The sequence below is a fragment of the Heterocephalus glaber genome, unplaced genomic scaffold (assembly GCF_053883595.1).
Source record: "Heterocephalus glaber isolate CG9 unplaced genomic scaffold, H.glaber_assembly_v1.0 deba00001788, whole genome shotgun sequence".
Lineage (NCBI taxonomy): Eukaryota > Metazoa > Chordata > Mammalia > Rodentia > Bathyergidae > Heterocephalus > Heterocephalus glaber.
This window is the reverse complement of record NW_028258471.1, coordinates 628002-655149: the sequence shown is the minus strand read 5'-3', so window position 1 is coordinate 655149 and position 27148 is coordinate 628002. Positions and strand designations below refer to the sequence as shown.

Here is a 27148-nt window from a genome sequence, read left to right as displayed (position 1 = left end):
TTGAAGATGAGGCATGACCTGGAGAGTGGCAAAGGGGCACCTTTTCTGCTCTAAGGACAGCATTATGGCTCAGTGTGTCACACTCCTTCCCTTTGGGTCTTGATACAGGAGATAGGGTGAGGCAAAGCTGGCTGGGAAAACAAACAGGACCTGTCAGTCACAAGATCCCAGGGCAACTCCGGGACCCTGTTATGTAAAACTCACAAGTTCCCAAGAGATATGGAATGCATAAAAAAGAGCGGCCATCATGGAAAGCTGCTATCATGTGTGAGTTTGCATGGTAGCCTGTGCCTTGTCTGAACACCATGTGTACTTTTCCTTTTACCCTCTTTTTCTCTTTGTCCACTCAAGTTAGCTCTGCAGAGCTGGTTTCTGACATACCTGTTTACCCCACACTTTTCAAATAAAATTTTTGGCACTGTTATTGACTTGTCTGATCCAATTCTTTGTTTGATGCAAGAAGAACCTGGGATACTTTTGATTGTCAAGCTGTTTCTAAAGAAACGACTCTATAACAGTTGGCAAAACAGTCAAGAATTAACATTTTGGTGTGGCCAGGCATCAGAGTGAAGCTCAGGTAACAGAGAATAAGGTAAGACCTATATGGGCACACTTTTTGTTTTTCTCTCCAAGATTTTTTCTTCTCTCTCCTTCTTTCCCTCAATCCTCTAGGCTGGGAAAGCAGGGGACTGTTCTCAAGGGAGCTATTCACTGCTTTTCTTGCTGTGAAGATGGAGGAAGGAAATGTAAGTTTTTGTTTTTCTTTCTAGCTGGTTGCGGTCACTCCATAGGTATGCCTTGTCCAGAGCATTTGTTTATTGTGTATTTTGCTTAATTAGCCTGGTCTCCTTGTAACGTACTTTGTAAATGGCTTTTTTTTTGGTTTGTGTTTTGGTTGGGGATGCTTCAGTGTTACCTTGCTGCATAGCTAGCAGCCATGTTACCTTGCCAGTCGGCCAGTCACCATCTTGTCTTAAGTCACTTCGTAACTTTTAGGTAGAGGTGCATCATCAGGTGCCACCATCCTTTTTTTCCTACTCTTTTTTTTTTTGTAACTGACTCACAAGCTATGCATATGAGCTTCTGGGTAGCAAGAGAAAGAAACTTTTTCTTTCTTCCCACACAAAAAGTGAAAATAGTGTGCTATCCCTTTAAGCACTTTTATGGCTGGAGGACCCAGCTGCATCCTTCAGCCCTGGGCAAGTGTGGATTGTGGAGGGGTGGATGCAAGTCTGCAGACAAAATGGAGGCCTGCTTACATCCCAGAGGGGCATTTTAGTCTTACCTAGCTCCATGGTGGGGGAAATGGAGACTCAAGAAAAAAAAAATTGTTCATTTTAAAAGCAAAACTCAGGGCCAGCAACACTGCACTCTGGTCCAAAAGCCCACCTGAGGCCATCATCACCTAGCTTTTATACTTCTGTTCAAATACAAGTAAGTGAAAGACCTATGCCCGATGCTTAAACTGAACAGCTAATTAATGTAACTAAAACAAAAAACAGAGCCATCCCAAATCTTAGTACAGTACTTCTTCTGTCAGAGTAAATGCAAGAGGTGCTTTTCTCATATGGTTTCTGAGTGCAAGTTGGACTATCAAGAGGTTCAATGAGGTGGTTAAAAGAACTTTGCTTGGGAAAGTTCTGCCATTATCTCACAAAGTTTGGATTAGATAAGGCCAACCCAGCCCCCTTCTCCCTAATGAGTTAATGGTTCCAAAAGGGGGGACAAAAGCCCCTGGATGGCGGGGGGGGGGGCTTTCTTCTGTGGTCCAGGGTAAAATGATGCCAGCATCACTCTAAGGTTCTCAGATAGAAACAGCTATCTAGGTTTTGTAAAGTTGCACAAGGGGCACCTTATGGACTTCGGGTCTCCTCTTTTGCGTGGGACACTGCCTTAAGGAGCAGAGACCTAGTTGTTTCCCTTCTCTCTCTAGGTCCCAAGACAAGCAGATGGAAAATTGATTGGATCTCATCACCTGTAGATTTCAATAACTTCACCACTAGGTCATATCTTCGCTGAATGGGACAGATCTGATCCTGACAATTTGAAACAAGAATAGCTTATCTACTATTGTAATATGGCCTGGGTTCAATATGAACTGGGAGGTGGCAAAAGATGGGTATGGGATGGCACTGTAGACTATGAGCTTACTGTCCAATTACAGTGTTTCTGCTTGAAACATGAAAGGTGGAGTAAGATGTCTTATGTTCAGGCTTTTATAACTCTTTTTAAATGTGTGAGACAGGGTCTTGCTGTGTAGTTCAGCCAGGCCTTTAAATCACTATGTAGCCCAGCCAGGCCTCAAACTCATGGCAATCCTCCTGCCTCAGCCTCCCAAGTGCTGGGATTACAGGTGTGCACCAGCATGCCCAGCTATAACTCTTAATCTAAGGGAAAGTTCAAAACTATGGTAGTTAGTACAGGCTCTGAGGAAGACAAAGGTATCCTGGATGAACCTGTTCTAAGACTCCCATTTGTCTCTCAGGAGGATATGGGTCTCTGATCTGCCTGATGATATGGGGAATTCTCTTCTACCTCCTCCTTAAAGTTCCCAGGCTAATAAATCAGCCTCTTCTTTAGTTACAGATGTACAAGAGGCTAGGAACTGTGCAAATGAACAATGTTTTTAAAATGAAAGGAAACCACCTTAGAAAGGTTATTCCCCCTTCAACAGAACCAAATGGACTATAATACTAGTCACAGACTAGAAATGATATCTGATATGCTAGCTGCTCTTACCAGGGAAATAAAGAGGGTATGTTGAGTCTTTTGTAAGTATACTAATATAGGTCCATCTTCTAGGGAGGGAGAGGCGACAACATTTCATCTGTCAATCAGCTCCAGATATTCAGCATAAGCTACAAAAACTTCAGACAGGGCCTCAGACACCTATAACCGAATTGCTAGATATGATCTTTTTTGTGTTCAACAGTCAGGACCCAGAGGAGAGAAAACAGAAAGTCTGGTTATAGCCATTGCAATTGGTAATGCTTTAAACCTACCCAGGTCATCTAAGGAAAAACCCAAGGACAACTAAGAAAATGATTCCTGTTTCAAGAGTAAAAAGACTAGATACTGGGCACAAGATTACACCAAACTTGCACCTAGGCCCTGTTCCTGTGTCACTGGAGGTTTGACTGTCCCCTCTCCCAGACAGGGGCTAGGCCAACCAAAACCCTCATTTCCTGCTCAGGACTGAAGTGGCCCAGGGGAACCTGCAATGCCCTTGTCCATAGATATCACCATCTCCTCTGAAGAACTCTGGGTAACCTTAGATATCATGAGTGAGCCAATTCAACTGCTTATAGTTACAAGGGCAGTTCATTCTGTTTTGATTTCCTTCTCTGGAAAACTCTAAGTCCATATTTGGGCTCGAAGGAACCCCTAGTCGGAGATTCTTTACTCCTCTGATGTGTCACTTTGAAGGTCAAATGTTTAACCTTGAGTTTCTAATTGTCCCACAGTATCCTACTCCCTTGCTAAGAAGAGGTTTATTAACAAAATTGGAGGCAAGTCTCAAATTCCAGCTAAGGCCAAAATGGAGTTTACTTGCTGGGACTACAGGAGTTCTCCCTGACCAAATTAGCCAACAGGTAAATTCTGCGGTATGGTATAAGGGAATTGCTGGTAGAGAAAATTCAGCTATGCCAGTAATTATAAGACTAAAAACCTAGAGGTAGTCCATCTTCCCAGACAGATTGCAGTTATGCATTGTAAAGAGGACACCAGAGAGACATGTCTACAATCTCCTTAGAAAACCAAAAGGCTGGTAGGCAAAAAGGGCAGGCCTACAGCCCCTTAAGACTACCCTTATTCTCAGTTCCTGAAGAACCATTAAAACCAGTTAAACCCCCTCCCCCAGAAAGATAAATGGGCTTTAGGACAAGGAGGAATTAAAAAGAGACTGGTGATACTTAGGAACAAACATCCTTCCCCAAGGGATACAGTGAAAAGCTATAAAAACACTTCATGATTCCTTCCATATGGAAAGAGATGCTGCATTGAAAATGGTCACTTGAGTTTACACAGAATTAAGACTAGTGGCAACCACTAAACAGGTCTGCAAAGCTTGCCCACTTTGTGCTTACAACAACCCAGGCAAACCCAGACTGCCTCCTTTATTAGAACCTGTACAGAGAAGGACATACCTTGGAGAGGACTGACAATGAGACTTTATGCATATGCCACCATGTGAAGGATTTAAACATATGTTGGTCCTAATTAACACCTTTACAGGCTAGATTAACCTTTCCTACCCATTCAGAAAAGGCTACAGAAGTAGTCAAGAAGACTTCTTAAAGAAATTATCGCCAGATTTGGACCTCCCCAGTCTCTCCCGAGTGACAATGGACTTCTTTTACCTCACAAGTAACTCTGGGAGTGGTAAAGGCTTTAGGAATAAAGTACCATCTTCATTCCACTTGGTGGCTTCAATCTCCTGGAAAGGTAGAGAGAGCCAACAAGACCCTAAAGCAAGCTCTAACAAAACTTTACCAAGAGATTTCTGAGTCCTAGCTTCAATTGCTGCCAGTAGCACTCATGAAGGTTCATAACATACCCAAAACTGGGCTAAGTTTGAGCCCATTTGAAATGTTACATGGAAGGACATTTGCATCCTCTGATACGACAGTAGACCGGAAGACCATGAGAGTCTTACAATAGCTCATCAATCTGGGCCAAGTACAACAAGCTATCCAAATATATGGGAACAGAGTCATGCCAGCTCCTGGCCAAGGAAGATGACCTAGTGTCCACCGTGGAGACCAAGTGCTTGTAAAAACTTAGAGAAAACACCAGCAGACCAGTTAAAGTTAAAATAAAAGGGCCCCTTTTCAGTGATCCTGCAACAACCACTGCAGTAAAGATGACAGAGATAGATAATTACATTTATCTTTCTAAAATAAAGCCAGTCCCACCCAAACTGTCTAAATAATAAGACAGGACAAGAGACCTAATGGGTGGGTTAGGTAGGAACTGATGAAGCTTCTATATATAGGTGGAGTTACTATTTCCAGTGTCTCACATCTCATTTTTGTCGGACAGAGGAAGCATATTGTTTTCAGGAGTTAGGCTCTAAAATCAGGGTAAAAAATGGAACTCCAGCAGGATCTCAAGACTTTTCTTAAAAAAAAGAAAAAAAAAACCTAAGGAGAGAAAATGTCAGAGGTAAAAATACTCCTGAAGTCTCTTTATATTTCTTAAAATAGAGTATGCACATTTTATTTGTAGAGATTAGACAAAAACTCATGCATGGCAGGTTTGAAATCTCATGATAATTGGAAAGAGTCTCTGTAGATAGTTAAGTATTCCAACCTTCCTGCTGTTAAGATTTAATTGTTAAGTCCTAAAATGAATGGAGGCTAGATAGGTTGCTAACATATTCCTGCTTCTAACAGGGTTGCTATGATTGGTGTCACTATGATTCTTCTTTTTACTATTAGATTGAAGATTTCTGTGTTATGAGCCCATTATTTATGAAGTTTTGCAAATATTTGTCTCTTGTCTCTTTTAGCTGGCTGAGGAGTGGGCTGGTTGTGGTGTTGGAGATGGAATCCAAGGCCTTGTGCATACTAGGCAACCACTCTATCACTGAGCTACACCTTAGACCCATGGCAGTGAACCTATGGCAACCGTGCCAAAGTGGGCTATTTGTATCATTGAAAGATCTAAAAGGTTTGCCATTACTGCCCGCCTAGACTGTTGTCTTTTGACTATGCTTGTGGTAATTTTTGCTATATAGTAGTAGTAGTAATAATAATAATAATAGTAGTAGTAGTAGTAATTGTATTTGAAATTTGAATTATAGTTATCCTTTTCCTACACTCAGTTTGTAAAGAAATTCACCTACTTTCTTTTAGTACTTATTTGATTTCACTCCTTAACATCTCTAATCCCTTTAGTCTATTCTTATGAGATATAGGTCCAATTTTATCTTGTGTCAAATGGCTTTATCCTGTTTTTGTACACAGCCCACTGTGTTCTCTGCTGCCACACATTTATACTCTCTCATGGTGAATCACTTCTCTCCATACTGAATCACATTAGTGTTTTTGTTTGTTTGGTTTCAAAGGGTACTATTTTCTGAAACTGTTTATAGATTCTGGGAATGTACCTTATTTGGAGCCCTAAAGCCTCATGAAAAGAATACTGTATTTAAAAAACACTTTTCTGATTGTCCAGCCCTGTTCAGGGATTGTATTTTAAATAAAGTAGATGATTTTCTTCCCTTGATGAAGGAGTTCAACTTGTGGAAGTGTATGGACAATAATTTTTAAATGTTTTAACGAGCATAAAACTAGTCAAATTTACATTTCAAGTTACTATTTAAAAACTGGCAAGTATTTCTCTGGACTAAGGCAATCAGGCTTTATGGAGGAGTTGCTTTTGAATTATTCATTTCAGCTGCAAATACTTGAAAACTTAACTGTTCCTTAAACCTTCATTTCACTCTCATATCATGAAATCTGGAAGTAGGTTGTTCCTGGGAATGGTTCAGCAGTTAACAGTGTCAGGAATAGCACCTCTACAGTTCTGTTGGTCTTCCCCACATGGCTCCAAGATGGCTGCAGAAGCACCAGCTACTGCATCTGAGTTTAAAGTAGGAAAAAAGTGAAGGAGCGGATAATCTGCACCTCTCTCATTTATCAGCAAAACAATTTTCCCCCACACTTCTTTAGAAAACTGCATATGTCTCCTTGGCCAGAACTCTGTCATCCCTAAATCCAGGAGAGGCAGGGAAATAGAATATTTAAATTTTCTAGTCCATATGAGGTGAAACAGCAAAGGGTAGAGGACTGGGAATAGTGATTCATTCAGCCAGCCAGTGGAGTGTGCCACCTGAAAGTGTGCCACAGGAAAGTGCCTTGTTTCTGCTTCCTGAACACAGTGCCTGGTATGGCATAAGACTGAAAACAGTAGGGGCTGGGGATTTAGCTCAGTGGTTTTGCCGCCTGCTGTGCAAGCGCAAGGACCCGAGTTTGATCCCTGGTACCAAAAAAAAAAAAAAGACTGAAAACAGCACATGATCTTATGTAATCTAAGGAAAATGCATCATAAGATCTGACATGAGCTTATGTATCAGGGATGGTAGGGACATAAGACTGTGAGTTTAGAGGCATTCAGGACCAGAGTCAGTCTCCAGAAAGATCATGCTAGATAGAGAGGTATGACTAGAGGGTTGGATTAGACTCCAGTTTCCAAGCTCTAGGCAAAGAAGAGCCAGTGGATATTGAGTTAATCACTAGTGACCAATGATTTAATCATTATGTCCAATTAATGCAAACTCCATAAAACCTGCTAAACAGTGGACTTTGGAGAGCTGCTAGGTCATGAGCATGTCAATAAACTGGGAGGGTGGTGTGTGCAGAGAGCATGGAATCGCTATACTCCTTACCACATGCCTTGCCCATGAATCTCCTCTGTTCAGCTGTTCCTGAGTTGTATCCTTTATAATAAACCAGTTATGGTAAGTAAAGCACTTTCCTGAGGTTTTTTGAGGACTCTAGAGATTTATCAAACCTGATGAAGGGATATGGGCACTCTTGAATTTATAGCCAGTGAGTCAGAAGTACCAGTGTCAACACAGGGCTTGTGATTGGCATTTGAAGTGGAGGCAGTCTGATGGGATTTAGCCTTAACTGGTGCAATCTGAAGCTAACTCCAGGTAGTGACAGAATTGACTGGAACTGCAGGGTATCCAGCTGGTGTCAGCTTTGGTAGGGTGGTATAGGAAAAGACAACAAACATTTGGTGTCAGAAGTGTTAGGAATAAAAGCATCTTGGAGGTCCCAACAGAACAAAATGAGGAGACATTGAATTACAATGACAGCCACCTTACTCAGGCAGAGGGCAGAAGAGTGGACCCAGAAGAGTAGAGAAAAGAGGCAGGTATTGATAGAACTAAGATCAACCATGAGTATCAAGGAAGAGAAAGACAGTGATCCAGAGGGACCCAGGAAGATAGCTATGGATAAAAAAGGGTTTAGAAGGGCTTACAGCATGGCAGACAAGTTGACGAATGACTGAGGTAGATGATTTTGGCCAGCTGTTGGGCTGTCAGTGGCCTGAAACATAGACTAGGTGCTAGGACAGCTTAGGAGCATCAGAGCCCAGGGTGAGTGACATCCTAAGGGTTGGAGTAGGTGATGAAGATCCAATATTAAGGACAGACCCATATTGTGGTTCTGACCATTTAATTTAGCCAGATCTTCTCAGCTACTTTGAGTGAGTTAGTCACTTACTGAACTTCAAGACATGTGTAATGGCAAAATTATTTTTTGACCAACTGATGCCAATTTATACATATTGAGAAATTCACAGAATTTCTTTAAATTTTTGGAGCCAAGTAGGAAGAGGAGTGCTTATAAGATGCCTGAGGAGAAAAGCGCTGATGCATTTCCTTCCTCTTTATCTCCACTCCCTTGGCCCACACCCCCACAACTGTCTATCTAACTGTCTAACTGTCTATCTGCCAGCGTTACATTCCCTCATGAGCTACAGCTGTGGAGGCAAAGCCAATAAGCCAGAGGCAGATATAGACTGGCACTTGTGGAGTTGGCCCACGGCTGGCTGTGGAAAATGGGTATTTATGTCTGGCTGCTAGCTCTGTTTACTCAGTCTAGCAAATTGCAGAGAAGTTGCAAATGCAGTGTGCACAGAGAAGACAGTGTTTTTGTGGCTTTTTCCTCTCAGGACATTTTGGCTCTTACTGGAGGTGTCTGTTAGGCATCACTCTCCTCAGCCTTCTTTCCTGGACCACTATCATGAAGACTGCTTGTTGACAAAGAGTGCCCTCAGTACAAGATTGTTTGTGAATTTGAGTGTTTGGAAGGTACAAAACTCTCATTGGTGACCAAAGCATGCTGTTTGCCATGCATGTTTGAAGGAAAAAAGATTGGATTCTGAAGTACAGAAATTTGTGGGTTCCTTTGTGTGTTTTGAAAACTATGAGAAGGATACTGATCAGGAAGAGAACACAGTGAGCTGAGAACAGAGACCCATACCCACAGAAATTGAGGAGCCTAATGAGCAAGGCAGAAAAGGCTTAGATTCAGACATCTTTCGCCCTCCTCTCATCCAATGTCCTTGCTCTATAAATAGCTAAGAAAGCTAGATGGAATTAGATAAGGATGATCTCAGAAGTAGAATGGATTACAGAAGGAGAAACATTGAACACAATCTCTGAAGTAGCTATGAGCTAAGGGTCAATCCCTAAAGGCCCTATTTCTATTTCTCACCCCAATTTACCTGATTGCTTGGACAAAAATCCCATCTGACTCATCTGTTTCAACATTGATTTCATCCATTTCTTCCTGGTTAGGTGATACTTATAAGTTCCTTCTAGGAATCTCTTCATCTGATCATGATTGTCGCTGATAGCCCTCCTCATGGTTACCTGTGGGGAATTTCCTCAACCTAGTGTTTCTTCCTTGCTCTGACTTTGTAATCATCTAAAATTAATAATAAATAGCCAGGAAATAGAATATTTGGTCTGGGATATTCTAATACTTATTGCAACCAAAAATGTCTCCAGACATAACCAAATATTGTTTGTCCAAGGGCAAAATCACTGTAAGGCAAGAATAACTGCTTTAGAAGATAGACATATTGAGCCCACTTTAGCTATAAGCAAAAATCAAAGAAATGGCAGGCCAGTGAGATAAACATACAATACTAAAACAACAGGTGAATTTAAAAAACAAAGTGAGCAAGCCAACAAAAAGTGGGCAATGACTGTACTCTAGAAGAACTCAAGGACATAACTCAAGGACAAAGAAAACTTCAAAGTCTATCTCATTAACTAATTTAAATATTATAAATTCAGCACAAGTGTAAAGGCTAGGTGGTAAAATAACAAAATGGATTGAAGAGAGAGATTTTTTGTGGCTGTGTTGTGTCTTGCTGCTTGCTTGCTGTCTTCTCCCTGTGCTGCTTTGCCATGAGCTGTTTCTCCTCTGCAATGCCCCTCTGCCATGCCACCTTACTTGGAGCCAAGTATGAACTGTATGCCAAATAAACCTTTCCTCCTTTAACTTTGGGTGTTGGGTATTTTGTCTCAGCAATGAGAAAAGTAACTAAGACATGCTATTTTGGATTTTGATTATGCTTTCTTTAGTATTGCCTCTGTATTCCTTTAGTGTTCCTTTAGAGTCCAAGGACCAGTCCACTTTCACTTGAAATTTTCTGCCAGACCACACTGGTTTCAAATCCAACTGCCAATGGAGTCCTTGTTCCCAAATGAAACATGAGTCTGGTCTTTATCATCTGCATTTATGTCAGCATTCTGGTCTACTGAGCTCTTAGTAGAATCTTCCATCAAGCTAGACTTATAGCATTCTAGGGATTCTTTACCTAGCATTTCCAAACCTTTTCAGACTCCTCCCATGAACCAGTTCCAAAGGCTTCTAAACCACATGGTTAGTTATTCACAGCAAAGACCACACTCCTGCTACCAAAATCTGTCTTAATCACTTTCTCATCACTGAGGTACAATACTTAGCGTGTGTAACTAAAAGGAGGAGAGATTTATTTGGGTTCATGTTTGTAGTCCATAGTTGGCTAGTTCCAAGGCAGACATAGTATGGTGGCAGCACCAGGAAGAGGAAAGCTGCTGATGTTATGGAGGCCAGGAAGCAGAGTGTGAAGGGAAGAGCAAGGAAGGGAAATATACACTTCCAGATCACACCTCCAGTGACTCACCTCTTCTACCAGGTCCTACCTCCCAATGGCACATTTAGCTCTAATTGGAGAATGTAAAACCTGGAGGAAGGAGTGGAGAATAGGGAGAATTGTCCTCTAAACCCTAGGAAAAGTAATACCATTTTGCAGTGGACTGCTGTTTAGCTGCCTGGGGGGACCTGTGTGCATAACATGTTCATCCATCATGGTGGGTTGATTGTGCTTGCAGAGATTGACAAAATTCCTGAGGATGGGATGGTAGCATAATACACTTAACTTCTCAGGGACTTGTCTTTGATCCTGGTTTTTGCTATTTTAACAAGAGCTATAACACAGTAGGTTAATTAGTGAAGGTAGTGAGATCAATAGGACAGCTGGCCCTTGCTCCATAAGTAACCCCTAGTAAACCCACTAACTTGCCACACTGGACTTGTCATTCTTGCTCTTTCAATGCCATCCCAATTTGAAGGTAGACATTTCTTTTACTTCTCCCTAAGAAATTACAGACCTTATCAACATGCAAAAGAATGAATTTGGATACCTACCTCATATAATACAATAAAATTCACCCAAAATGGATCAAAGTCCTAAATGTGAGAGCTAAAAACCATAAAACTCTTCAAAGAAAATATTGGAGTAAAATATCTGTGGCCTTGGGTTAGAGCACAAGCAATGTTACAAATAATAATACATTGTTATTTGGAAACAAATATAAATATATTTAGAAAAGGCTTTAGACATGTGCTTTCATTTCTCATAAGCAGAAAATGTCTGCTAGCACATGGTTGAGTCATATGGTAGACAAGTGCTTAACTTTTTAAGAAACTCAAATTGTTTTCTAAGATGGTAGTAATATTTTATATTTTCATCAGCAGTGTTATAAGAGTTCTAGTTCCACTTCCTCACCAATCAGATATCACTTTTTAAAAATTTAGCCATTTTAACAGTATGCAATGATTTTTCATGGTGGCTTTAATTTACATTTCTCTGATGATCAGTGATATTGAATATCTTTTCATATACTTTTACTCACATATAGCTTCTTTGTAAAGTGTCAGTTCAAATATTTTGCACATTTTTATTGGATTGTTTTCTTAGTACTAAATTGTAGCAGTTTTTCTTTTAAAAATCATATTCAGGAAAAATAAATAAATAAATATCATATTCAGAATATAAGCACTTTGTATGATACATGTGTTGCAAATAGTTACTTCATGTTTGAGGCTTGGTCTTTCATTCTTTAAAATAATGTCTTTCAAAGAGCAAAGATTTTTATTTTTATCTCTCTATATATTTTTGCTTCATGATTCTTGCTTTATGTGTATATTTAAGAAACTTGTTTGCCTCAAACTGGTAAAGATTTTCTCCCTTAAGTTTTATAGCTTTAGAATTTAGTTGTAGGTGAATAACCAATTTTGATTTATTTTTTAAGCACAATATTCAGTTTTTCCAGGCTTATAGCCTATTGATTAAGTATTTGTTGACAAGATATTATTTTCCTCCATTGAATAATCATGTTACCTTTGTCAAAAATGAATTGATCCTACATGTGGAGATTTATTTCTGGGCTTTATTGTTATATTGGCATCAATGTTTTCACCAGTAACCAACTCTCTTTATTACCATAACTTTATAGTAAGGTTTGATAACAGGATAAATATGACAAATTCGTTGTTCTTCTTTTTAGTTGCTTTATTTGGGACTTTTGAATTTCCATATAAATATTTTTTCCATATAAATGTTTGCGTTAGCTTGCTGGTTCTAATTTTAAAAGCTGGTGGAATTTAGGTAGATAAGGGGTTGTGTTAAATCTATAGATCAACTTGGAAGAATTTTCATCTTGACAATAGTATAATCTATGACTATGATCATTCTACTATGTACTTTAGGTCTTTAAATTCTCTTAGCATTGTTTTGTAGTTTTCAATGTTGAGACCTTTTCTATTCTTACCTCTGTCTTGCTTTCTTTATCTCTCTTTCTCTGTTCTGTCTTTCTCTTTCTTACAGTACTGGGAATTGAACTCAGGGCCTTTGTATTGCGCTATACCCTCAGCCCTTTTTTTTTTTTGTATGGGGGATCAAACTGGGGTCCTTGCGCTTTCAAGGCAGGCAGCAGAACCACTGAGCTAAATCCCTGGCCCAACCCCCAGCCCTTTTTTAAAAATGTTTTTTTAAATCTTGAGACAGAGTCTGTTATTGCTTGTGTCTAGATGTCCCCCTAAAGCCTCGTGCAGTCTTAGGTGGGGCTTTTTCAAGGGTTGCTGGATCTAGAGTATGTGGCTGATTCATGCTGCAATGCTAGGCCCTAGAGCATTAGAAATAAGGGTGTGAATGCTACCTACCCTAAGTAGTCTGGATAAGATAAAAGGGGCAGAAAGATGCTGTTAAGGTCTCTTGTTGCTTTTGCTGTCTTCTGCCATGAACTGTTGACCCTTTGCCGCCCTGCCTTGGGGCCAGCCAATTATGGACTAAAACCTCTGCAAACTGAGCTGAATAAACTCTTTCGCCTTTAACTTTGGGTGTTGGGTATTTTATCTCAGCAATGAGTGAAAAATAACTAACACAGGGTCAAGGCACTAATTTGCCCAGGCTAGGCTGGTGTTTCCATTCCTCCCACCTCAGCCTCAGTGCAAGGATTACAGGCATGCATCATATTTGACATTGTTTATTACATTCATTCCTAAATAATCTTACAGTTTTTGAGAATTAAAAATTTTCATTTTCCAGTTATTTTTACTGTAATAAAAATACAATAAATATTTTTATATTAACTTTGTATTTTTGGACCTCAGAGTTCATTTATTCAGGAGTTGTTATAGAGTTCTTGGGATTTAAAAAATATAAACCACCATATTATTTCTAAATGGAGATAATTGTACTTCCTTAGTGATTATTAATGCTTTTTAAATCTTTGTGTTAGTATCTGCAACAAAATGTTAATAGAAATGGAGAAAACAAACATTTTTGCCTTGTTCCTTCATCAGCATTAAATATGATATTGTAATTTTCATAGATATTCTTTATCCACTTAAAGCATTTCCTATTGATTTCTAGTTTGCTAGGAATGTTGGTATAGTTTTGAAAAATAAGAACGTATATCTCCTTCAGCCCAGAAGTTCCACCTTTGGTAATAAACCAAAGTTATATACATGCATATGAAATTATCTGTGTATGAGGTTAATCATTGCATCATTATATTTAATAGCAAATCATTGACAAATATATCCACTGTTCCGCCCACAGAAAACAATACTGTGTGAATGTCTGGAGAGGAGAACAAGGTGTGCTCTACATACTGAAGAATATTATCAGTTGGTTTAATGTAGCAATTTTTGCTTGAATTCTGGAGCCAGATTACCTGGTTTCATCTACTGACTCCAATACTTAGCCTCAGTTTCCACCTCAATAAAATAAGGAGCATTTAGAAACAGTTTCTGGTATCAAATAAGCACTATATACTTTTGTGTGTTAATGTTATAGTGTAGCAAGATATCCAATATATACTGTTAAGTAACCTCAAAACAATCAGTGGAAAAACTGCTAGAAATAATAGAATTTGGTAAAATGGTTGAATTTTATAAAGCATTAAAAATAACTTTCCTCTATAAGAAAATACAAATAAAAGTAATTTTATTCATGATAGTAATGAGGCAGGCGGCAGAACCACTGAGCTAAATCCTCGGCCCCATCTTAAGTAATTTTTAAAAGATGTGTGCTATGAAGAAAACAGCAAACTTCAGAAATTATACAAATTATAAATAAATATCTATTATTTTCCTTATGATAATCTCCTAGTTTTTCAAGATAATACAAATAAATCTTTGCTCCTTATAACTAAGTCCTCTTGATATTCATGAAAAACCTGAAAGGTATATAAATATGCTAAATGCAGCCTACATTAACATGTAACCCCTATTAAATTTCCAACAGGAGGGCCGGGGATTTAGCTCAGTGGTTCCGGCGCCTCCCTCGCAAGCGCAAGGTCCCAAGTTTGATCCCCGGTACCAAAAAAAAAAAAATTTCCAACAGGAATTGTTTGGAGAAGGGAGTACTTGACAAAGTAATTCTAAAATTCATGGGACAGAACTGGTAAGACTGGCAAGAAAAATTTTATAAAAAACATTTAAGGAGACTAGGAATTCCAAATATCAAAATATAGTCACAATAAAAGTTTATAAACAAGACAAGATCCCATTCTTACGTGGTCTCTTTACTCTGTTGGTTGTTTCCTTTGCTGTGCAGAAGGTTTTTAATTTTACATGATCCTATGTGTTGATTCTTGATGTTATTTCCTGTGCAGTTGAAGTTTTGTTCAGAAAGTTCTCGCCTACACCTAGTCTTCAAGAGTTTTACCTATTTTATTTTGCAGTAGATTGTGTTTCAGTTTTAACATTTAGATCTTTGATCCATTTTTATTTTAGTTTAATATATAGTAAGAGATACGAGTCTAGATACAATCTTCTCTATGTGGATAGCCAGTTTTTTCAGTATCATTTATTAAAGAGGCTATCTTTCCTCCAATGTATGTTTTTGGGCCCTTTGTCAAACATTAGGTGGCTGATGTGCCTAGAGTTGTTTCTCAATCCTCTATTTTGTTCCATGGATCCACATATATGTTTTTGTGCCAGTATCATGCTGCTTTTATCACTGTAACTTTGTAATATAAAGTGGACTCTCTAGTTAAGACCAGCCTGACATATGAACCACTTGGGTTATGAATGGAATTTTTAATTTAGCTTACGAACAAAGTCTTGAGTTACAAACCATATGTCAGCAGCTTGTGCTTCCAGGTGGTCTCAGATACAGATTTAACCATTAAAGAGTTCTGGGAGGAACATTATAATATCATTTCTTGTGTGAGGCTAATTGAGAAATCCTAGCCCAAAATCTCTCTAAGGACACTGAGATCTACCTGTACATAGGAAAGAGACTTTGAAGGCTATGTAGATGAGCCTGAGTCTTCAATTGACCAACTTGAGTTACAACCAGTCCTCAAGAATGAATTGAGTTCATAAGTCAAGAGTCCACTGTAACTTGAAATTCAGGATGGCAATGCCTCCTGTTTTGCTCCTGTTACCTAGGATTGCTTTTGCTATTCTCGTTCCATATGAATTTTCAAATTTTCTCTACTTCTGGGAAGAATGTTGTTGGTACTTTATGAGATTGCATTAAATTTGTGTATCAGTTTTGGAAGTATGACCATTTTGACTATATTAGTTTTATCTATCCAGGAACAGGGAATATCTTTTCATTTTTAAATGCCCTCTTTGGCCTTCTTTTCCTTGTAAAGGTCTTTCACTTCCTCAGTTACATTAATTCCTAAGTATGTATTTTTTCTTGATGCTATTATGAATAGTATTGTTTTCTTAATTTCTTTCTCAGTGAATTCATTATTGGTGTACAGGAATACTATTGATTTTTGTGTGTTTGTTTTGTATCTTGCTACACTGCTAAAGTTTGTTATTAATTCTAGGAGTCTTTGCTGGATTTTTTGGGGTAATCTATGTAGAGGATCATGTCATCTGCAAACAATGATAATTTGACTTCTTTCTTTTCTCTACATACCTCTGTCATTTCTTTCTCTTGCCTGATTGCTCTGGCTTATCTTTCAAGGGCTATATTGAACAGGGCTGGTATGAGTGGACATTCTTGTCTTATTCCTGATTTTAGAGGGGAAACGTTCAACTTTCCCCAATTTAATAAGATGTTGGCAGTAGATGTGTCATAAATGACTTTTATCAGATTGAGTGTCCTTCTATACCTATTTTCTTCAGAGTTTTTATAATGAATAGATGTCGGATTTTGTCAAAGGCTTTTTCTACATTTATTGAGATGATCATGTGATTTTTGTGCTTGATTCTGTTTATGTGGTGTATTACATTTATTAACTTGCATGTGTTGAACCATCCTTGCATCCCTAGGATTAAGCCTATTTGGTCATAATGTATGATCTTTTCGATGCATTCTATTTTCCAGTATTTTGTTGAGGATTTTGGCATCCATGTTCATTAGAGAGACTGGTCTGTAGTTCTCTCTTTTGGTTGGATCCTTATCTAGTTTTAGAATCAGGGTAATGCTTGCTTCTAGGAATCACTTTTGGAGTACTTTTTCCCTTTCAACTTCCTTAAAGTGTTTAAGGAATATTGGCATTGGAGATTTCCTGACATTCTTATACAGATTTGCTGTCCACTAATATGTCTGCTTTGTCAACCAATATTTCACCACTATTATTCTAGGATTTATTAGTGTCTCCTATAATGTAAGCTCTCAAAAGTACATATTGAATAAATAAATTATCCAAGCATGACTTAAAACAGGATTCTAGAATATACAAAGATTTTAGTAAGACCAGGTATGTGGTATAGAGCCCTGAACATCCCTTTAAAGCTTATAAAGAGACCCAAAGGCAATCTTAAGGTCTTAAAACATGTGCCCTCATAATTAGGAGTTTATATTTAAGAAGAATTTCACCAGACATACAGAATTCCACAGTACAGTTGCCAAAGGTTATTCAAGATGCTTGGGAAAACCTACTACATGGAACCTAAGACCCTTTAATATCAACTTGTAGTCATTTTATTGTTTTCTGTGAAGCAAGTGGACCAACATTATCTGCTGTTCTTAAGCAAAACATGTTAAAGTCTATGTCACTTTGCAGATGGATAAGTAGGAATGCCTACAAATCCCCTGCTAAAAATCTTTTTGTTGAAAAGTCATACTTCATTATTATTATAGAAACTGGGGAGGAGCTTGACTTTCAGTCTCCTAAAGTAAAAAAGGATATCCTTGGATGTAATCATGGGTCCACATTTTATGCTATGTTTGAAACTGTGTTTATTTATTTAGCAAAGCTGAGAACTGGTGCAAGGGCCTTGTGCATGCTAGCCAAGTGCTCTATCACTATGCTACATCTCTGACCCTGAAGCTGTGTCATTTGACACTATTGCTTTTGGAATATATGGCTGTCAGATTAAGTTCAAAGAGTTCAGCTGTATAACAACTAACTTTGGGGTCTAAAACAACTCAAAATTTGAAGAACCACACCTTCAGGCAGAAGGCAAGAATAATGTGAATAATATCTAGGTTTCACTTGACACTGCATTTAATAGGGAAAGGATAATAAAACCTTACAACAACAGATCCCTGTCATTTAATCCTAAAACTTCTATCTTATTGTGGTGAGAAGGCTAGCAATATGGTTTTGCTTACAGAATAGAAGCCTACTTAATTTTGGTGGTGTTTTTTGTTGTTGTTTGTTTGTTTGTTTGGTACCGGGGATCAAACTCGAGACCTTGCACTTGCAAGGCAGGCAGTGGCACCACTGAACTAAATCCCTGGCCCCAAACCTCCTTAATTTTGGCAGGTTACAAATAATATATCATTAGGAAAGCAGCAAGCAAGAGGGAAAAATAACAAGCATAGGGTGTGTAGATGGGCATAATTTTAATGTACTTAGAAGATTCTTTGATTTGGGGTTTGGAAGGAAAATATACTCATTGATTTTTTTGTCACCCAATCATATGACCATGTAAACATTACATCTCTTGAGCAGAGATGTTGCTTTCACATCCCAAAAACATTTAATACTGCACCCATCCTGTTCAAAGCACTTTACAGAGTGGTGTAAGGACACCAAAAAGCAATAATTTAATTTCACTAAATTTACAATTTAGTGAGAAGACTAGGTATAGGTGAAGGACAAGACAAATGCAGTAATTGAAGCACCTCATGTTTATCACCTAAGGCAATAATGCATTATGACTAATGCAGACAGCATGTACGCATGCCTTAGTTCTAGCAAGTCCCTTTATCAGTCTTGAGATGTATTTAATTTCAGTTTAATACTGATTTTTAAAAGGGGAATAATAAATTTCACTTACCTCAAAACATTTTTTAGAAATGAAAATAATGCAAGCTGTGTGTGGTGGCGCACACCTATAATCCCAGCACTTGGGAGGTTGAGGCAGGAGGATGGCCATGAGTTTGAGACCAGCCTGGACTACACAATGAGACCCTGTCTCAGAAGAAAATAAAGGAAGAAAAGAAATGAAAATTATGTAAGTAGAGCACTTAGCATAGCATCATATATTGAATTCTGCATTTATGTTAGCTATGTATATACTTTTTTTGTTTTTGGTACTGGGGATTGAACTCGGGTCCTTGTGAAACCACTGAGCTAAATCCCCAGCCCTATATACTTTTTTAACAAGATGAGGGCAAAGGTGGAGTTCAGTGGTAGAGCACTTCCCTGCCATTCATGAAGTCCCAGATTTCATCCCCAGAACCACAAAAACAAAAAACAAAATACAAAAACAAAGAGCAGTGAAGGAATTAATTCATCTTAGCTGGTAGGTCTATTAGCACTAATATAGAAATTCATTTATCATACATTAATTTTTCTTTTAAAAAGCAAGTCTCAGGACAGTATATATAATTGTAGTGTGCTCTAATTTCTAAATTTAAAAATATCTGTCTAATTTATATATACAAAACTGTTATCAATGCTTATCTGTGATTAAATTGTGAGAGTTTCACTTTGTAAATTGCATTTTCTTAAATAGTTGAATTTTTAAACAAGCTTATGTTAAGTTTATGGTTAGAAGGATACAAGATTTTTGGAAATCCACTACACCAAACAACTAGGAGCAGCTCACAAATACCAGGTTTGAGATTCAAGGCTGAGCTGCCTTTGAGCTTTAAGGAATACAAGTTACCCTTAACAAAAGTGATAATGTTACCACCCTTACTCTAACACTTGGGAGTGATTCTGTCAGAAAGATTATTTCCTCTACTCTGGGTTTTTCTTTTTAGTGTCAGGTACCAGATGACTTGTGGGACACTTGTGTTTGAAATTCAGGGAAATACCACACCATAGTTTAAAGACAGTGTTAATAAAATCAATATTAGTGAAGCCTCAAACATAAGAAAATGAATGTACTTGGAATTATCTAAAAATATAACACAGGGTAACAAAAACAAATTTTACCTAAGATATTGATAAAAATTTCTAAAACATAAATTAGATGATTAATTTTTTTTGGCTCTCAGAAGTACAAAAACATGGGAATGCTATACCCCAATATAACACTGATTTTTTTCTAGGGGAATGAAGGGGTCATCTCATGTACAGATAAGAATTCAGGATGAAGAGGTGATGCGCCAGGAAGCAATGTTAAAGGGAGGTTAGTTACCCTCTCAGGCAACTTGTGATTTCTAGGCCTGCTTAACTATTGTTTCTTTCCCTCCCTTCCTTGCTCCTTCCCTCCTTCCTTCCTTTTTTGCGTCCTTACTTTTTTCCTTCTTCCCTACCTTCCTCCCTTCTAGTCAAGCTGATGTTGGAGTATGTTTTTCTTTTTATATTTTGCTTACAATGATATCTTGTTACATCTCTTGATATACCAATTATATCAGTAAGAATACTAGAATATTAAAACTGATATCTGTTTTTTAAATTTTCTTTTTGTTTTTTGTTTTGTTTTGTTTTTGAGACAAGGTCTCACTATGTACCCTAGGCTGGCCTTGAACTCATGATTCTCTAGCCTCCATCTCCTGAGTGCTGAAATTATAAATGTGCCTTGTTATGCCTGAAACACTGATATCTGCATCACCCATTGCATTCAAATTCCTACATCCTAGCTGGGCATAGTGGCACATACCTATAATCCCAGCATTTGGCAGGCTAAGGCAGGAGGATCACCACAAATTCAAGGGCAACCTGGACTACATAGTGAATTCAAAGTCAGTCTGAACTACACAGAGAAACTCTGTCTCAAACAAAACAAAACAAAACAAAACTCACATCCTTGCAGTAGGGATATGTTATTAATAAATTACCATAAATTTAGTGGTTTAAGACAACACTCATTTATTATCTCATAGTTCTGTAGGTCAAAAGTTTGGATCAGCCTTAGCTGAGATTTCCTTTGGGGGTCTCATAAAACTAAAATCAAGCAGCAACCATGGATGGGCATTTATCTATACTGTGGAAACCTCTTCCAAGTTCATTTGGGTTAGTATCATTCAATACCTTAGGGTTGTAGATATCTACATTCAATACCTTAGGGTCCTGGATTTCTTGCTAGCTTCAATTGGTGGCCATTCTCAGTTCCTAAAGCCTGTCTGCTATTCTCTGCTCTGTGCCTTCTATAACATGGCAGTTTGTTTCTTTAAGACCCTTAGAAATATTTACTACAGCTTAAAATCCTGTCTTCTTGCATCACTGATTATTAAGACTTCTCTCAGGGACTTCTGGGAAGATGGCAGAATGGTAAGCAGTCACAAAGCAGCCTCTCCAAGATTCAGAATGCAGACACTGGAAAACCTTAGAAAGAAAAGAAGAAGAGAGGTGGATCTCCGGGACCCAGGAAGAATCTGGAGGGAAAATTGGAGCCTGCAGAGAAATTGAAGAAACTGACCACAATGCAGAAAAAGGAAGGGGAAATCTGCACTCTCTCCCCAGCTCTTGGCTCATGAGAAGGGAAGATTGACTCTACAGAGACATAGTGGAAGTGGGGAACTCCAGAGGCCTTCAGGAAGAAATGCACTAGTGGAACAGAGCAGTGGATGCTGTGTGCTACAACAGTTGGTAAGTGACTCCAGTTCAAACATCTGGTATATCCCTGGAGAGGGTTCTTGGTTGGATTCCACTTTAGGGAGTAACCAACTGAACCTGGGACTCAGAGCAGCTGCATGTTGGCTTCATTTCAGGGGTTAAACTCTCACAGTGACTAGGTGAGGGCCAGCCATAGAAGACATCCATGGTTAGGGACCTGTGGTCAGGCTGGCAAGAGATACCCAGAGTGGTATAAGCTAAATGACTCATGCCCCACCCCCATGACCAGAGAGGTCAGGTTCAACCTGAACTTCTGTGGATTTGAAAGTCCCAGAACTGGCACCATGCCCTAATCTTTCTTACTGTGGGTTTGCTGCTGATTACTGAGCATGAATCTGAGCTTTGGCTGCCTACCTTGTCTACCAGCAAGAGCAGAGTCACTCCTTGAATTGGACATTGCCACAAAACTGTAGATTCCAGGAGATAACCATAAAATTGAAATCACAGAGAATTTTTTTCTTTTATTTTGATTTTTAAATTTTATTTTATTTTTGTTAAGGTTTTTTTTTTTTTTGACTGTTTGGTTTTTTGTGAGTGTGAAAATTGATTTTAGTTTCTTTGTTTTGTTTTCTTCTTTTTTTCCCTTCTTTTCTTCCCTCTTGTCTTTCTCACCAAGTTTTCTGAGGCTTGGGAAATATTCCTTTGTCCTTCAGCCTCATTTCTAATCTCTTTTTGCTCTTTCATTTCTCTATTTTTTTCTTTTTTCCTTTTTAAATTTTCTTCTTCTAAGGTAAACTTACTCTATGGCGTGGATATTTACTGTATATATTTTTTTCTGATTTGTCTTAGATTTTTTATATAACTATGAGTCTTGTACCTTTGGTTAAAGGTGGCAAATTATTAGCTTTTACAGTTTGTCATTTTTCAGTCTGTGTTGGATGCTATTGTTATTACTGATTGTACCACATTAGCCAAGGTGACATAGTTGTTCTAATCAGTTGATCTTCCTGTACACCAATACCTAGGTTGTCTGGGGGTCATAAATAATATTATAGTACAGTACCAAAGAACTGTGTGCTAGACCAAACAGACTGCAACTTGCATCCCTAATGAACAGAAGAGGCAGGATCCCAAGAGATACTCAAAGGCCAAAAGTCAGCTACACCTAGAAGACATCTCTGAAAAGAAGTCATATCCTAAAAGTAGTCATATACTATATATAAAATATCATAATAAAGCTGCACACCATAAGCAATTTATAAGCCTCAAGGCAGGAAACAAATATTCACCAAAAATAATAATAATAAAAAGAGAAAGGAAAGAAAATGAGAAAACATGGAAGCAAGATGCAACCCAACAACCCCAACTTATCCAAGGCAAAGACGGGGCATTGATATGAAAGAAATCAAAAGCCACCCAGCTGAGTTTTCTGAAACAGGAACAGTGGAAGTAACAAAACATAGGAATAAGTCTCCTAAAAAAGCCAAAACAGAAACAATTACACAGATGATTAAAAAGGTGCTAACTATAATAAAAGAAATGATTAGTGAATCCAGAGTAGATATCAATTAAAAAATAGAGGAGCTTTTATTTAAAAAAGCAAAAACATGGAAACAACCAAAGCCCAACATAAAAAAGAATTGGATTCTATAAAACAGACTCAAATACAAATCCAGGAGGTTAACATTTCTATTGAAAATATACACAGCAGAATCAACCAATGTGAAGATAGAATATTAGATCTAGAAGATAGGGCTGTGCTTAGTGATTATCAGATGAAAGACTTCTTTAAAAATACCAAGGGACCACTGTACCACTACCCCAGAGCACCAAGGAGGTGAGCCACTCAGGCACCAGGACATCCCCCCCCCCCCGCCACACCCAGCTGTGCCAAACCATTACCTGGATCCACACTGCAGAGTTGCAGGGGTCATAAAGGACACTGTTCTGAGCTTGAGAAGATAGAATAGAAGTGAACATCAGAAAGAGGGCCTCTCTGAGGCCCCTTGATGAAAATTAAAGCCCACCGGAAAAGTGAAGAAAATCTCTGCAATAAAGGCACACCAGACCACCTTAGTTGGGGGAGCAGAAGTGTGGACCAGAGCAGCGCAGCTGCAAGCAGATCCCAGCTAGGGCTCTGCCCTGACCCCAGAGGCTGGGGCACACCAGCCCAAGCCAAGGGCCTGCCTGAAAAACAGCTGCACAGGCACACAAGCAACAGCCAGAGGTTCACCCCAATGCCATCAGTAAGTGCATGAGACCCTAGCCAGAAGCTTGCTCACACAACAGGAACTGGGGTGCACAGCCCCCAGCCAAAGACCCTCCAAGACAACAGCTACATAGGGGCCCTAGCCAGTGGCACACCTAGATATCACCCCAAGTGTTCACAGGCCCCACTCAGAAGCCCACCCAGACAACAGGTCAGCTCGGGGATCCAGAAGGCCACCTTTCTTAACCCAGGAATTAGTGTACTGGTCAGCAGTAGAGTAAAGGCAGCTCTGTGGCTTGCTGAGAATTGAAGACCACTGGGTGAGCAAAAAGTTGCCTCAACAAAGGCATAGCAGGCTGCATCTGTTGAAATGCAAGTCTCAAAACCAGACTTCCAGATCACCTAAGGCAACCCCAAAGGGTAATGAGATGGAACAATCTGGTACTCAACCACCTGGACTCCCAGAACTGGCAACAAAAGAGGATCTGGAAAAAATGAAATCACGAAAACAAGTCTCAAAACCAGACTTCTGGATCACCTAAGGCAACCCCAAAGGGAAATGAGATGGAACAATCTGGTACTCAATCACCTGGACTCCCAGAACTGGCAACAGAAGAGGATCTGGAAAAAATGAAATCAGAAATAATTTCTCAGATAACAGCAGAGATTGTGCCCATAGTGCAAGACATGATTAATAAATCTAGAGAGGACACCGGGGATTAAGCTCAGTGGTTTCGCCACCTGCTGCGCAAGCCCAAGGACCCAAGTTCGATCCTTGGTACCAAAAAAAAAAAAAAAAAGAATTTGGGCTGGGGATTTTTAGCTCAGTGTTTCCGCCGCCTGCCTTGGAAGCACAAGGACCTGAGTTAGATCTCCAGTACCAAATAAATAAATAAATAAAAATAGAGGAGCTGAGGAACATGATGGAATCCTAACATAGGAAACAAATGGAACCATAAAACAGATGCAAACAGATCTCCAGGAGATTAAAAACTCCATTGAAAGTTTATGCAGCAGAATGAGCCAATGTGAGCACAGAATTTCAGATACAGAAGATTGCAATTAGTAACCATGAAAAGAAAAATTTCTTTAAAATACTAAGGGACCATGATAAATCAATCCAGCAGCTGCTAGATGATGCAAAGAAGAATAACATAAGACTGATCAGAGTCCATGAAGAAACAGGAGAGTGCAGATGACGTAAAAAAAAACTGTTCACCAAAGTGATGGCAGAAAACTTCCCAAGGAGGGGGGAAAAACTTGACATACAGATAAGGGAGGCATATAGTACTCCAACTATCCATGATCAAAAAAATCTACACATAGGCCTATAATTGTTAAGATTCCAGAAACCCAACAGAAGAACAAAATTCTACAAGCAGTTAGAGAAAAGAAACAAATCACATACAAAGGAAAGCCCATCAGAATCACAGCAGACTTCTCAACTCAAACCCTCAAGGCAAGAAGAGCTTAGAATGACATATTTTAAGCCCTGAAGGAAAACAACCTCCAACCCAGATTGATGCAAAAATATTGATGCAAAACTATCTTTCAAAATTGATGGAGAAATAAGATACTTTCATGACAAAGAGTACCTTAGGAACTTCAAGAATACCAAACCAGCACTCCAAAAAATTTTAGACAATATCCTAGGAAAAGACAATGAGGATCACAACCCTAGGAAGCCCAGAAGAATGAATCCATTGGGCATGACAAGAAATGAAATGCAAAGGGGGAGACTCTAACAAAAAGAAAAAGTCATGACACTGATAAGTCAATATGTATCAGTTATAACTATCAATGTTAATGGTCTCAATACACCAGTCAAAAGAAATAGACTGGCAGAATGGGTCAAGAAGCAAGATCCAACAATATGCTGCATACAACAAACACACTTAATTCAAAAACTCATAGACTGAAAGTTAAAGGATGGAAAACAATACTCCATGTGACAGGAACCTGAAAAAAAGCAGGAGTAGCTGTCCTCTTTGCAGATGAAGTGGATTCCAACCCAAAATCTGAAACACTTCTGGTCCCAAGAATTTCAGATAAAGGATAGTCAACTTGTATGTGCAAATCTATTGTGAACATGTGTTGTCATTCCTGTTCAGTAAAAACTTAAGAACAGAACTGTTGGTTCTTAACAGTAATACAAGAAATTTCTATATTGTTTTCCAAAATGGTTTTATCATTTTATATTCACATTAGCAGTATTAGAAAGGTCTAACTGGTTCACACCTAAGCTGACATTTGTTCTTTTAAAAGCTTTAACTTCATCTCCCTAATGAGTGTATAATATGATCTTGTTATTGTACTGATTAGTATTTTTCTGATTCTAGTGTTGCACACCTTTCCTTGTGCTGTACTGGCTATTTATCATCTTCTTGTGTCTACTTTTTAATTGGGTTGGCTATTAATGAGCTGTAAGAGTTCTTTATATTTTCTGGTCATAGGTTATATGTATTATAAATATCTTCTGGTTACGGACTACTTTTCATTTTCTTAATGATGTCTTTTAAAGTTCTAAATTTTGATGGAATCTCATTTATCATTTTTTTCTTTTATACATCATGTTTTTGTATCCTAGCAAATTCTTGCCTATCCTAAATTCATGAACATTTTCCCTTATAATTTCTTCTTAACGTTTTATAATTTTAGTCTTTCATATTTAGGTTCATAGATCCTTTCAAGTTATTTTTATGTATGGAAATAAAGGGTTGAGGTTAATTTTTTCCATACGGATACCAGGTGTTCTTGTTCCATTTGTTGAAAACATTATCTTTTCCTCTGCTCTTGAGTTGAATTTATGTTCTATAAAATGCTAATGTTAAATAATCTTTCAAAAATAAATGGACCAAGGGCCAGGGATTTAACTTAGTGGTTCTGCCACCTGCCTTACAAGCGCAAGGTCCTGAGTTTGATCCCCGGTACCAAAAAAAGAAATCAGTAGACCATATGTGTGGTTCTATTTCTAGATTCTCTGTTTTATTCCATTGATCTACGTCTTTCCTTTTGCCAACATTGCCTTGATTACTGTAGCTTTAGAAGAAGTCTTAAAATTAGGTAATAAATGTCTTCTAACACTGTTTTTTTTTTTCTTTTTAGTTTTCCAGGCCCTTTTTACTCCTACATAACTTCTAAATTTCACTATCCAATTCTTCACTTATAGCAAGTATACATAGATCTGAATTTTTTTATATACCTTGTGTTTTCTAATCCTGCTAAATTCAAATACAAATTCTAGGGTCTCTTAGAGATTTCTTAGTATTTTCTCTGTAGATGATCATTTCATCTACATATAAAGATTTTACTTCTACCTTGCCAATCCTATGCTATTTGTTTATTTTTATTGCCAGACTATTTTGGTTTGGGCCTATGTTTCAAAGTTTAATGGACAGATGAAGAGTAGGCACATCTTCCCTCATTCCCTACCTTAGGGAGAAAGCATTGTATCTTTTCCATTAATAGAAGGTGTTTTTGCTGGAAGTATGTCTTATCTGTTGAGAAGGTTCTGTTCTACTTCTAGTTTCCTGATAGCTTTTACCATGAACAGCTATAGAATTTAGTCCAGTACTTTTTCTGCAGGATCATATGGTTTTTTCCTTTCCTTTGTTAAAATGATGATTTATGGGGGTGGATCTTCCAATGCTGAACCAACACTACCATCCCTATAATAAAACCACTTACTACATACTGCCAAAAAAAACCCC

At 38.4% G+C, this 27148-nt stretch overlaps 1 long non-coding RNA gene across 1 annotated transcript; it reads left to right on the top strand.

The window, feature by feature from the left end:
- Positions 1-17495: 17495 nt before the first annotated feature.
- On the top strand, positions 17496-25965 carry LOC147820880 (uncharacterized). Its single transcript, XR_015448039.1, has 3 exons — positions 17496-18734; positions 19780-19859; positions 20920-25965. It is a non-coding gene; the product is annotated as an uncharacterized LOC147820880 (long non-coding RNA).
- The last annotated feature ends 1183 nt before the right edge of the window (positions 25966-27148 follow it).